General features: G+C 40.1%; 1 long non-coding RNA gene across 1 annotated transcript; it reads left to right on the top strand.

Annotated features, from left to right (window-relative positions):
* Positions 1 to 2,475: 2,475 nt before the first annotated feature.
* Positions 2,476 to 10,274, top strand: LOC138794887 (uncharacterized). The gene is made up of 3 exons (XR_011363523.1): positions 2,476 to 2,567; positions 10,023 to 10,060; positions 10,166 to 10,274. It is a non-coding gene; the product is annotated as an uncharacterized lncRNA (long non-coding RNA).
* Positions 10,275 to 10,545: the final 271 nt, after the last annotated feature.

The following is a 10,545-nucleotide window of genomic DNA, read 5'->3' on the forward strand; positions in this document are numbered from 1 at the left end:
GCATGCATTCTCCTCCCTCTTCATGTATAATCAATGCTCCCCGGCCTCTTGCTCGCTCAGCTGTCAGATTGCAGATCAGTCCTTTGTAGGCAGGTTATGTCTGAAAGAAACACTCAGGTATAATTGAATCCCTTCTTCCTAATGTGTTGGAGCTGTGGTCTAGGGGTAACTTACCTGTCTAGAGACCTGCCAGCAGTTCAAATCCCCTAATGGAAATTAAATAGATGTCTTTTTTTTTCGAGCAGGAGGCCGGGCAGCATTGATTATTCATGAAAAGGGAGAAGGATGCATGACAAGTGTGGCACGAACAACTGCTCTGTGACTCTTTAGTACAGTAGGAGACATAAGATTGTACATAATCCGCTGCACGGAAAATTACCAAACAGGCCCCATTCTCACTGGGGGCTGTCAGCTACAGCACACTGTCAGCACCTTAGATTCCCTTTACAGCACAGGAGGCTGGGCTACTGCACACAGGGCACTGATCTACTCCTGGTGGCTCCCTAATGCTCCAAACCCCCTGATTAGCATAACAATCTAACTACTAACTGCACATATATGGCGCTGAAGATGAAGGCAAAAGACCTTCATCCTCAGCACTCCGCTGCACAAAAGGGACATATCAGCAGGTTAGATTCGTCTAACCAGCAGATAGTTTACTGCAGAGGAAGGGCGCCAAGGAAGAAGGCTCAACACTTTGTGCACAAAAGGGACATCTTAGCAGGTTAGATTTGTCTCTTTTAAGGAAGACTTGTCAACTAAATACTCTTTGCTTAGTGTTCACACAGTTTTTTAATTACAATTATTGAAGACAAAATTTAGGAACCAATTATAAATAGAAGACAGGTTATAAAGGAAAGACTGAGATTTCTCCTTTTTCAAGTTTAAAGGGGTGCTCCGTCCACTGTAAACTTATGTTGCTGTCCCTGGTAAAAAAAAATCCAAACATCCTATTCTTAACTTTCCACATTCCCCCTGGTGTCCTCCTACTGGCCGTGACGCTGTCCCGTCTCTGTCAGTGATTGGCTGAGACAGCTAGAGGAGGCGAGATCGCTCAGCTGAGGACCCAAAGATGGTGTAGGAGGACACCGGGGGAGTGAAGAAAGGTAACAATAAGCTGTTTGTTATTTTCTTACTAGGGCTAAAAAAAATATAAAAAGTTTACTTTGGGCAGAATGCCCCTTTATATAAACATATACTTAGGTTTAATTACAGTCAGGATCTGTGGCATATGCAAAAAACTAGATGATCGACCAATAAAAGAGGGCATTTAGTTAGTGAGGTACATGCACTGAATGGCTGTCTAGTATCTCCTTTGTACAGTACAGTGTGATACTACATGTCCTGTACTGCTCTTTACCTGTGCCAGGATGAGTTGCCCCTTTGGGCACCAGGTGAGGGCGGCTTTGTTTCTATTTAGCTGAGACCCTGCCAGAACTGTACAGAACCCTAAAAACACTCCAGTCCTCTACACAGAAAGTAATTTATAGTTTCCAGTAGCTCTTTCTGACTGTTGTATGTAAGGCCTCGCTTTATCCATATTAGTTATCTACTTATTTTTCTTTAAATCTTCATTTATCTCATTTTGGGAAGATTTTAGGAGATTTTACCAGTTTTCCATACGTTTTGGTCTGAACATACAATAGTTTCTACATACAATGGTCATCTCATCCTGGAACCAATTTAATATTGTAACTTGAGAGCCCCCTGTATTAAATGAAAAATAAGGCCACGTTTTATACCTATTTAACTGCTGTATTTTGCTTTTATTTTACTATGAGTAAACCTCTGTGCATGCTCCTTTTTTGATTCTTTTGTACAGAAAATGGTTATTTTTTAACCTATTCATTTTTTCTATTTCTATAAAGCTGCAGAAAAAAGTATGTAAACATAGATACAATTGGTGTACAAACCGTCTAGGCTAAGCCATAATGCACAATTTAAATGTGTCAAATGTCTAGTCAGCTGTGTTAGTGTGTTGCATTTTACTATTCTTTCCGGTGCAAACATGATAATAAATATGTAGCCCATTCACTGCACATGTAATACAAAATGAAGGCACAGCAGGTATAGTAAACGTTCCAAACACCATGTTACAAGCCAGACTGCCACAGAATGTTTCCACAATGACCGCACTTTGAGCAGTATAGTGGTCAGAATAAGCTGACCTGCAGGGCTGGAGTTCTAGCTTCAAATTTAACCAAAAAGAACCTCAGCATGTAGTCTGTAAGTTCACTTGTGGCTTTCCTGCTTTTTCTTTCCACAATAAAATAAAAAATAAAAATAAAAAAAACAACATACTGATTGTGATACTGATACACTAGAAAAAAACACAGTAGACCAGTCCTACTGCACATCCAAGTGTCTTATGAGTTCATGTTGCAATGTGTTGAGTGTAACTATTGTAGATTCACATCCATTATTGCTATGGTAAAGAAAAACTACAAATTCTCCTTTTCCTTTTGGCAGTGACCAGAAGATTTTCGTTTTACAGAAGTAACGTGAAGTCAGATATAATATGTGTTCCCCACTGAGAAAGAAATAGCAACTGTTCTAAACACTTTCCGGTAATAGCTAAGTGAATTCTTACAGAGTAATAGTAGTGGGGACGTGTATGTTAAAAATAAAGCCAGAATGTTCCTTCTCTGTTGAGGTGAAGATATAATGGTGGCTTGCTAAGTGTGTGGGCTTACAAGCCACTGCCTTAGTGCTGACCCTGATGCCAGTGTGCCACTCCATAGTATGGCAGGCCATGCGAGGTGCAGAATCTAGGATGGCACTATGAGGTAAAGCCTAGGTGTCAGCCTGATAGCAGTTATAACATGGTCAAACAATGGTTGGGCCACCCATGTAACATATACCAGCCAATAAAGTATACTGTAACATTCCCATGCGTTTGCTTCAAGTGAACGTGTCACATAGATTTGCTATTACTGATGAGATCAAGATATTTAAACATATTCTTTGTTCTGAACTGTTTTTATTTTCTGATGCCCGATGGACATACACACACTGAACATTTCGAGGCCCTATTCTTTGTATGGAGCAGGTTTGTATGCATGCTACATGACCTGTCCAAAGGCCATTCTACAGGTGTGGGGAGACTAAGCTAATACAGTCTTATCTGACTATGCTGTACTGACCACTTTTCACCAGTCTCCTCCTTATCATCACACACAGAACAGGAAGTGTTAACTAAGGTTTAGATCTGGTAAGTGGTTAGAATGCAAATGGATTGGTATTATGAAATAAAAACTCTGGATAAAGGCTGCTGGAGCCCTTTGGGCAAAACCTTAGGTAGGAGCCCCTAACGCAGTACCATTGTCACACATTCAATGGCCAACATGAGCTGGTTATAGCGGCTATCACTTACCATAGCAGATCTGTCTACACTAAGTACAATATATATATATATATATATATATATATATATATATATATATATATATATATATATATATATACACAGTATATATATATATATTTTTTTTTCATGTGAAATAATGTGTGTGACTCCTTGATATTAAGATGCCTGATCAATTGCACAACTGGACGATAAGTGGAACCAGATGTATCTGACAGCTCTTTATTCTCCTCTATCAATATTAATCAAAATTTCCCAATAACAGCATTTCTCACAGATTACTTTACAGCAGTGCCCTCCTTATTAGTATATAGATAAGATAGGATTGGACCATTCACAATAGGTAACAGTGACAGGTCAAACCCTCCCCTGCCTGTAAAATACCTCTGTATAGGTCAGTGCATGCCTACCGTGTTTCCCTGAAAATATGACATTGTCTTATTTTAATTTTTGCTCCCAAAGATGCACTGGGTGTTATTTTCCGGGAATGTTTTATTTTTCCATGAAGAAAAATTCATGTCACGTGCACAGCAGGAACAGTGTACATTATGGCGGCAGGGTACGGGATAAAGGCAGACTGTGTGCAGCTCTACATCTGGCGGTCAGGGACAACTGGGATGGCAGCTGGCGACAGGCCTCTTGAAGCCTTGCCCGCACAGTTACAAGTGACGACTACAAAAGGGAACATCAGTGTTGGCAGCAGATGACGGGCTTCATGTCCTGCAATGGCTGGTAAAGGTAGGGGGCAATGGCGGAAGGCTAAAAAGAATCACAGCTGCATGCCCTGGTGTTTGGCAATCATGCTTCCAAACTTTGGTAGGTCTTACTTTCGGGGGAGGCCTTATATTTAGCAATTCACTAAAACCTCTACTACAGGTAGGTCTTATTTTTAGGGGATGCCTTATTTTCTGGAAAACAGGGTAGAACACTTTCCCAAAAAAGTCAGTGAGTCCCTTCCAGCATGTTGTTTCTTATATCTATGAGGCTGCTCAGGTAACATGGTTGCTTTCATTGTAATGTACAAATGATAAAATAAAAACATTTGCAATAAAAAAAAACAAGAACAGATTAGAATCAAAATGTTTCACTATGTGGCTGTACTAAGTAAAGCAATCTAGGTGACACATTCTACTCAAAAAAGAAAAACAACAACATTAGAGTACGCTGCCAAAAAACACAGGCAGAGGTTTCCTCTTTCTAGGAAGGAGTACCAGGCTTTAAGTGAGTCATCTAAGACACTGAGACATAAGAGTTGTTAATTTCCTCTTTCCCTGATTAAGAAACAAAGTAATTTCCTTGTGAGTAACGTGCCAGGCACGGAGACTTGGGAAACAATGACACTGAGGTTTTTATGACAGTGCTAAGCTGTAGTAGATTGGCTAGGTTATTTAATATGACTCATGATGATTCCAGTGGAAGGCTCCAGTGTCTCCAACACTATTTTCCCTTTTAATAATTTTAAAACTTTGAGGCTCGGCTCATACACAGCAAAATATGGCAGTAATATAGTTATGAAATGCGGCTGTATTTTTAATTTAATTATGTGCTAAATTAAGCCTGTGTGTGCACACATTGCACTGCGCACACAGATAGAAATGCCCCCTTAGGCTTTAATGTAGCACACTATTAGATTACAAATATGGCTGTGTTTTATAACTAGTTTATTACAGTATTTTGCTGTTTGTGAACATGGAATAAAATGGCAACTAAAGATGTTTTCATACAATAATGAATAATCTATTTAGTAGTAGGCTGAAAGAGGTTAAAGTGACTGGTCAGCAATAAGAGTAAAGCATGCTGAGTCTCCACATTTATGCAGATCAGTGTGGTCACTGTCTATGCAAGGCCGTATATACAGACTGTGCTGCCCTAGGCACTCTGACTGAAAATGCCACCCCCTTAGAGTGATTCCCCATATATTGCATGTGGATTTTGTTGCAGACTTGCTGTGAATATCACCACTATGCACAGAAAGTAGTAAAATCACAAACCCAAAACATAATCCACCCAGGTAAATCAAACCAAAATGTTCTCTCCAACACTGCCGCCCTAGGCACAGGTCTGCGGGTTTCATCATTCTTTACCTGTATTATATTTTAATATAGCGCCATCTATTGGCCCTTAGCTATTAATATACTGAGAGCACAACGACTATTACCTATCTGTCTTTGACAGAATATAACAACAAAATGGACTTATACTTTCTTCCATGTAAGTGTTTCAGAAAGTATCTTGGGGCCAAATGTCCTTTTCCTCTCATAATATTGTGGCCATGGTGAATACAGATGAGTTCTTTCTAACTATGTAATATGATTTCCCCAGGGATACCAACCCCGAGTGTAGAATATTCATACAATGAAACATAGTGGCGTGTCACATTGAACGCCCTGCTTTTGTGCTCACTGTTGCTATGGGAATTAATTATACTTTCTCTAGATGTGGGGTAAAAATAATGCAATATTTAGGGAACCTAGAATAAGAAAGTGATAAATCTAATAAATTAGTAAAACGTGTATTTAATGTGTTATATGTTAACTTCTGTCTGAGACATTGGCAATGTGCTGAGAACAGGATGAAGACCTATACTGTGGCAGAGTGCAACATGTATAAGTCCTTACTAGCTTTAGGTCATTGCTGATCACACATTGCACCAATAACTGCATGTGTGATTCCAGCTTCCTTGTGTGACGGTCTTTTTTACACTTTCTCTTTGGGACATTTTTCCTAAAAACAGTGGTGGATTTACACTCTAAAGAGAAACAAACAAACAAACAGTAAAGGTCTATGGGAGACAAAGGTCACAAAAGCACCCCACCGAGAACATATGCTTGAAAAACTGCTGCTGACCCCCCCAAAAAAGTATTGTAAGTAGTTATGCCGCCCAACCGTCTTTTAGCTAAAGTAGGGCCACAGTGTTTTTAAAGGGGTTTTCCATACAAAATGTACTGTTCGGCTGCACTATACAAAACAGATTTTGGGGGACATGTATGAAAAGGTGAAAATGCCTTTTTTTGGGCGCAGATGGGGCTGTTTGGCGTAAAAATATTTGCAAAGGGTATTTTTGTAAATATTTTTTTCACACCGGCCCCATCTGCGCCACCTTTGCCAGTGGGGTGGAGATGGGGCGATACAGGGGGTGCGGCAGCGCATGCGCCACATTTTTATGAGCTGGCATAGGTTTAAAAATTTGGGATTTATGTATAGGCAGTGCGCCTCTACATAAATCCCCTGAGCTTCGGAGCTGCGGGGACATTTTTAAGTCCGGCGTAAAAAACGCCGGACTTCGTCAATGTCCCCCTTTGTCTCCATTCATTGTGTTGCTGCTAATTGCAGCTGCAGCTCAGCTCCCATTCACTTGAACGATTAGTTACTGATGAGCTGATTAGTAAATTATGCCCGCAATACCTCTTTAAAGAGAACCAATTACCTAATACTAACTGGACATATACTATAAATAAGTACTTTTTTTTTTTTTTTTAAAGACTGTCTTTTGTATACTTTGCCTAATCTTGCTGGTCCAGTCCTGTATAGTCGGCAACCACCATCTTGTTTTCTTCACTGTGTTTCAGTGGTACATTCCACCTCTGATTTTCTTCCTATTCCGGTGCTGTGTGTGATACGCATGTGTGGTATGTATCCTACACATTCAGCATGAGAAAAGGGGAGATACCATGCAAACAGTAAGACACAGAGCCTATGCACTGGGTATGAAGCAGAGTAGTGGCCAAGTGCTCATGGGATGCGAAGCACTGCCACGAGAAGGATACTGGGAACTTTCTGTCTTGCACCAACTCATTTAAAAAAGGCAGTGTGAGACGTTACAAAAAAAGAGAATAGAGAGAAAGAATGGGCATAACATTAATTAAAGCATTAGAAAAGAATAGCCACTTTCTTCCAGAGACAGCAGGACTTTTGTCTCCAGGTTGGGTGGGGTTTTGCAATTCACTTCTATTGATGTAAATGGAGCTTAATTACAAACTACACCTGAACAGCAGACAAGAGTGGTGCTGTGTCTAGAAGAAAATGGCCATGTTTTTCTAAAGCTGGATAACCCCTTTAACTAATTTTATGCCCGTTCTTCCTTTTTTTTTGTAATGTCTTGCGCTGCCCTTTTTAAAAGAGTCGACGCAAGACAGGAAGTTCCCAGCATGCTTCGTGGTGGTGCTTTGCATCCCATTAATGTTTGGCCACCGCTCTGCTTCATATCCTTCATACCCCTTCGATCATATATTCTTTTTAATGTTAATATAACAAAAATATAAATGAAATAAAAATTTTAAAAAATTTACTCCATGATTGGTTCTCTTTAAAGCGACTCTGTACCCAAACCACTTGTACTTTCAGATAGCTGCTTTTAATCCAAGATCGGTCCTGCACCCCATTCGGCAGGTGATGCAGTTATTATCCTAAAAAACAACTTTTAAACTTGCAGTCCTTTGTCAAATTGGTGTGGTGTAGACTGTCTGTGCCCAAGGACTGCGACACCCCTCCGCCCCTGGTCTGAACACTGCACAGGTGCCTTAAAGATCCAGCACATGTGCAGTGTTCAGACAATTGATGATTAGGAGAAATCTTGCCCAGGGGCGTTCCTTATGATGAGGAGGGCGAGGAGAAGGGACAGAAAGGCATAGGGCATAGACACTCTAGGCCACGCTAATTTGACACAGGGCTGCAAGTTTAAAAGTAGTTTTTCAGGACAATAACTGCATCACCTGCGGAACGGACCCCAGGACAGATCTTGGATTAAAAGCAGCTTTCTGACGGTTTGGGAGGGGAGATTGTGGGTACAGGGTAACATCAAAGAAATATGAAACCCACAACTAATAATACTTTTTGTGCCATTTATGTGGCTTTTTGGGGATCTTTAGGCAGCAAGCACTACAGTAGGTACTGTGTTTATTTTCCACAGGCTTCTGTATAGGAATAAAAATCTCACAGAACAATGTGTTAAAAAAATTACAGCACAAATGCAAAGAAAGAAAAACCATTTTTTTTTAATACAAGCAAAAAACATACTGGATAAAAATTGTATGTGTGAATGAGATATAACAATGCATTTACTATTGTGTACTAAATGTTGGGAGAGGCAGCACATTAGCCCATGAAACAATGTAACTTTTTAATGCCCTAAGATGTCTTCTAATTTGCATTGTTATAAACATAACTAATATAGTCATACTAAAACAATGTCATATGTGACCCATTTTGACATGTAGCTGAAGTGATGGAAACAGAATGTGTGTGACATACTATCTATTATAGCTGCTGCATGCCTCCTCCTCATTTGACAGCTGTGTCACTCGGTGTCATGGCAATGTAGCAAACCCCCCAGTGTAATGTAAAGCTACTGCGGGACACAGGTTAGATAAAGGGGTGAGAAGGGGGGGAGGGATTTACACCATGAATTCTTTTACCCTGGCAACCAATAATTTCACTGCTTTCAATTTGCAACTTATGAAGCAAAATGTTAAGACCCATTGAAAAGACCTTTAAGGCTGCGTTCACACTACGTATATTTCAGTCAGTATTGCAACCAAAACCAGGAGTGGATTAAAAACACAGAAAGGATCTGTTCACACAATGGTGAAATTGAGTGGATGGCCGCCATATAACAGTAAATAACTGCCATTATTTCAATACAATAGCCGTTGTTCTAAAATAACAGCAAATATTTGCCATTAAATGGCGGCCATCCACTCAATTTCAACATTGTGGATAATGGTTTCAGACGGTACACAAATCAGTACTACGCATAAATGTTAATAACTGCAATGTAACAAATATTGTATAATCAGTATCTTCACTTACCTTGAAACACATACACCTCCACCAAGTTTACCTCTAAGAAGGGCCCCTTTCTTTTTGGGAGTATCCTGGATTCCTGACCATCATGGCTTGCAGCCCTGTTCCTAGATCAACAAACTGCAGTACCGGCTGGATGATCTTTAGCGCCCGCATCAGAACTCTCCACTGCACACAATGAAGCAGGAGGCCGGAGCCGCTCGCTCCACTGTGTGCACTGACAGGGTTTTCTGCGGCCGCTATTCAATGAATAGCGGTCGCAGAAAACTGACATGTCCGTTCTTTGCGGTGCCGCTAGGGATCCCGGCCGGAGCGTATACTCTGTGTATACGCTCCGGCCAGGATTCCATAGATGGCAAGGTAACGTATATTTTCGTATTAATCACGGTCGTTGTTGCAATTGGCAACAACGGCCGTACTTTTACAAAAATATACGTTGTGTGATCATGGCCTAAACATGCATTTTATTTTTTAAGGAACGATCCAGGTAACATCTCTATGGACAGTGAGGTAGAAAAACAGAGGTTTCTAATAACAAAGCCAGTAGGAAGATGCCGCCCTTGATGTCACTGAACACAAAGTGCTGAAGAGGAATACTTGTACGTGAAGGTGGAGGAGAAGCCATGTTTCACTGATGCTATCAGGGAACTAGCATAAAAGCTGTGTTTTTTTAGGCTTCCATGAGCTGCGGAAAACCTTGAAACCTCGGTGGGATGGGAAATATTGTTTGTACATGTAGATTAGGTCTATTTTGTTCTTTATGAAGAAAATACACAGGGCAACTCAAGGTCAAATAGTACATGATGAAATAGAGGTCACATTCTAGCTGTCTGACTATATTATTATGTTATACTAGGATATCCCAGAAGAAGCTGCATATGGGAACCGGATCAGGTGAGAAATCATTTATCTTATCTACAAAGTTATTATATTTAATGGTGATTGGAAGGTGCTGTATTATTTTGTTGCGTACTTTACACTGTATTTGTGTTTTCCCAGGAATTATGTAGCTGATAAGGTTGAAAAAAGATATAGTTCATCAAGTCTAACCTACAGCCCTACTGAATTGATCCAAGAAACCAAAGAAATCTTAGGAGGCAGACGCCAACTGCGTTATCCAAGTTGAAATGGCATCCTTGCACACATGGCAATCAGAATAAATCTCTGTAAAAATGGATATTTTTCAAGAAAGTCATCAATCCAACTTTTTTAAGGAATTGCTCATAATAACAACATCATGTGGCAGTACTCATACCATGGTCTCACTGCTCTTACAGTGAAGAATCCCTGTAGTGATAATGGTGAAATATTTTTTCCTTTAGACATAGAACACAAGTGTCAAAACACAATTTCCAATAGGACTGTACAGCCAAAGCTTG

This window comes from Dendropsophus ebraccatus, chromosome 6 (assembly GCF_027789765.1).
Source record: "Dendropsophus ebraccatus isolate aDenEbr1 chromosome 6, aDenEbr1.pat, whole genome shotgun sequence".
Taxonomy (NCBI): Eukaryota; Metazoa; Chordata; class Amphibia; order Anura; family Hylidae; genus Dendropsophus; species Dendropsophus ebraccatus.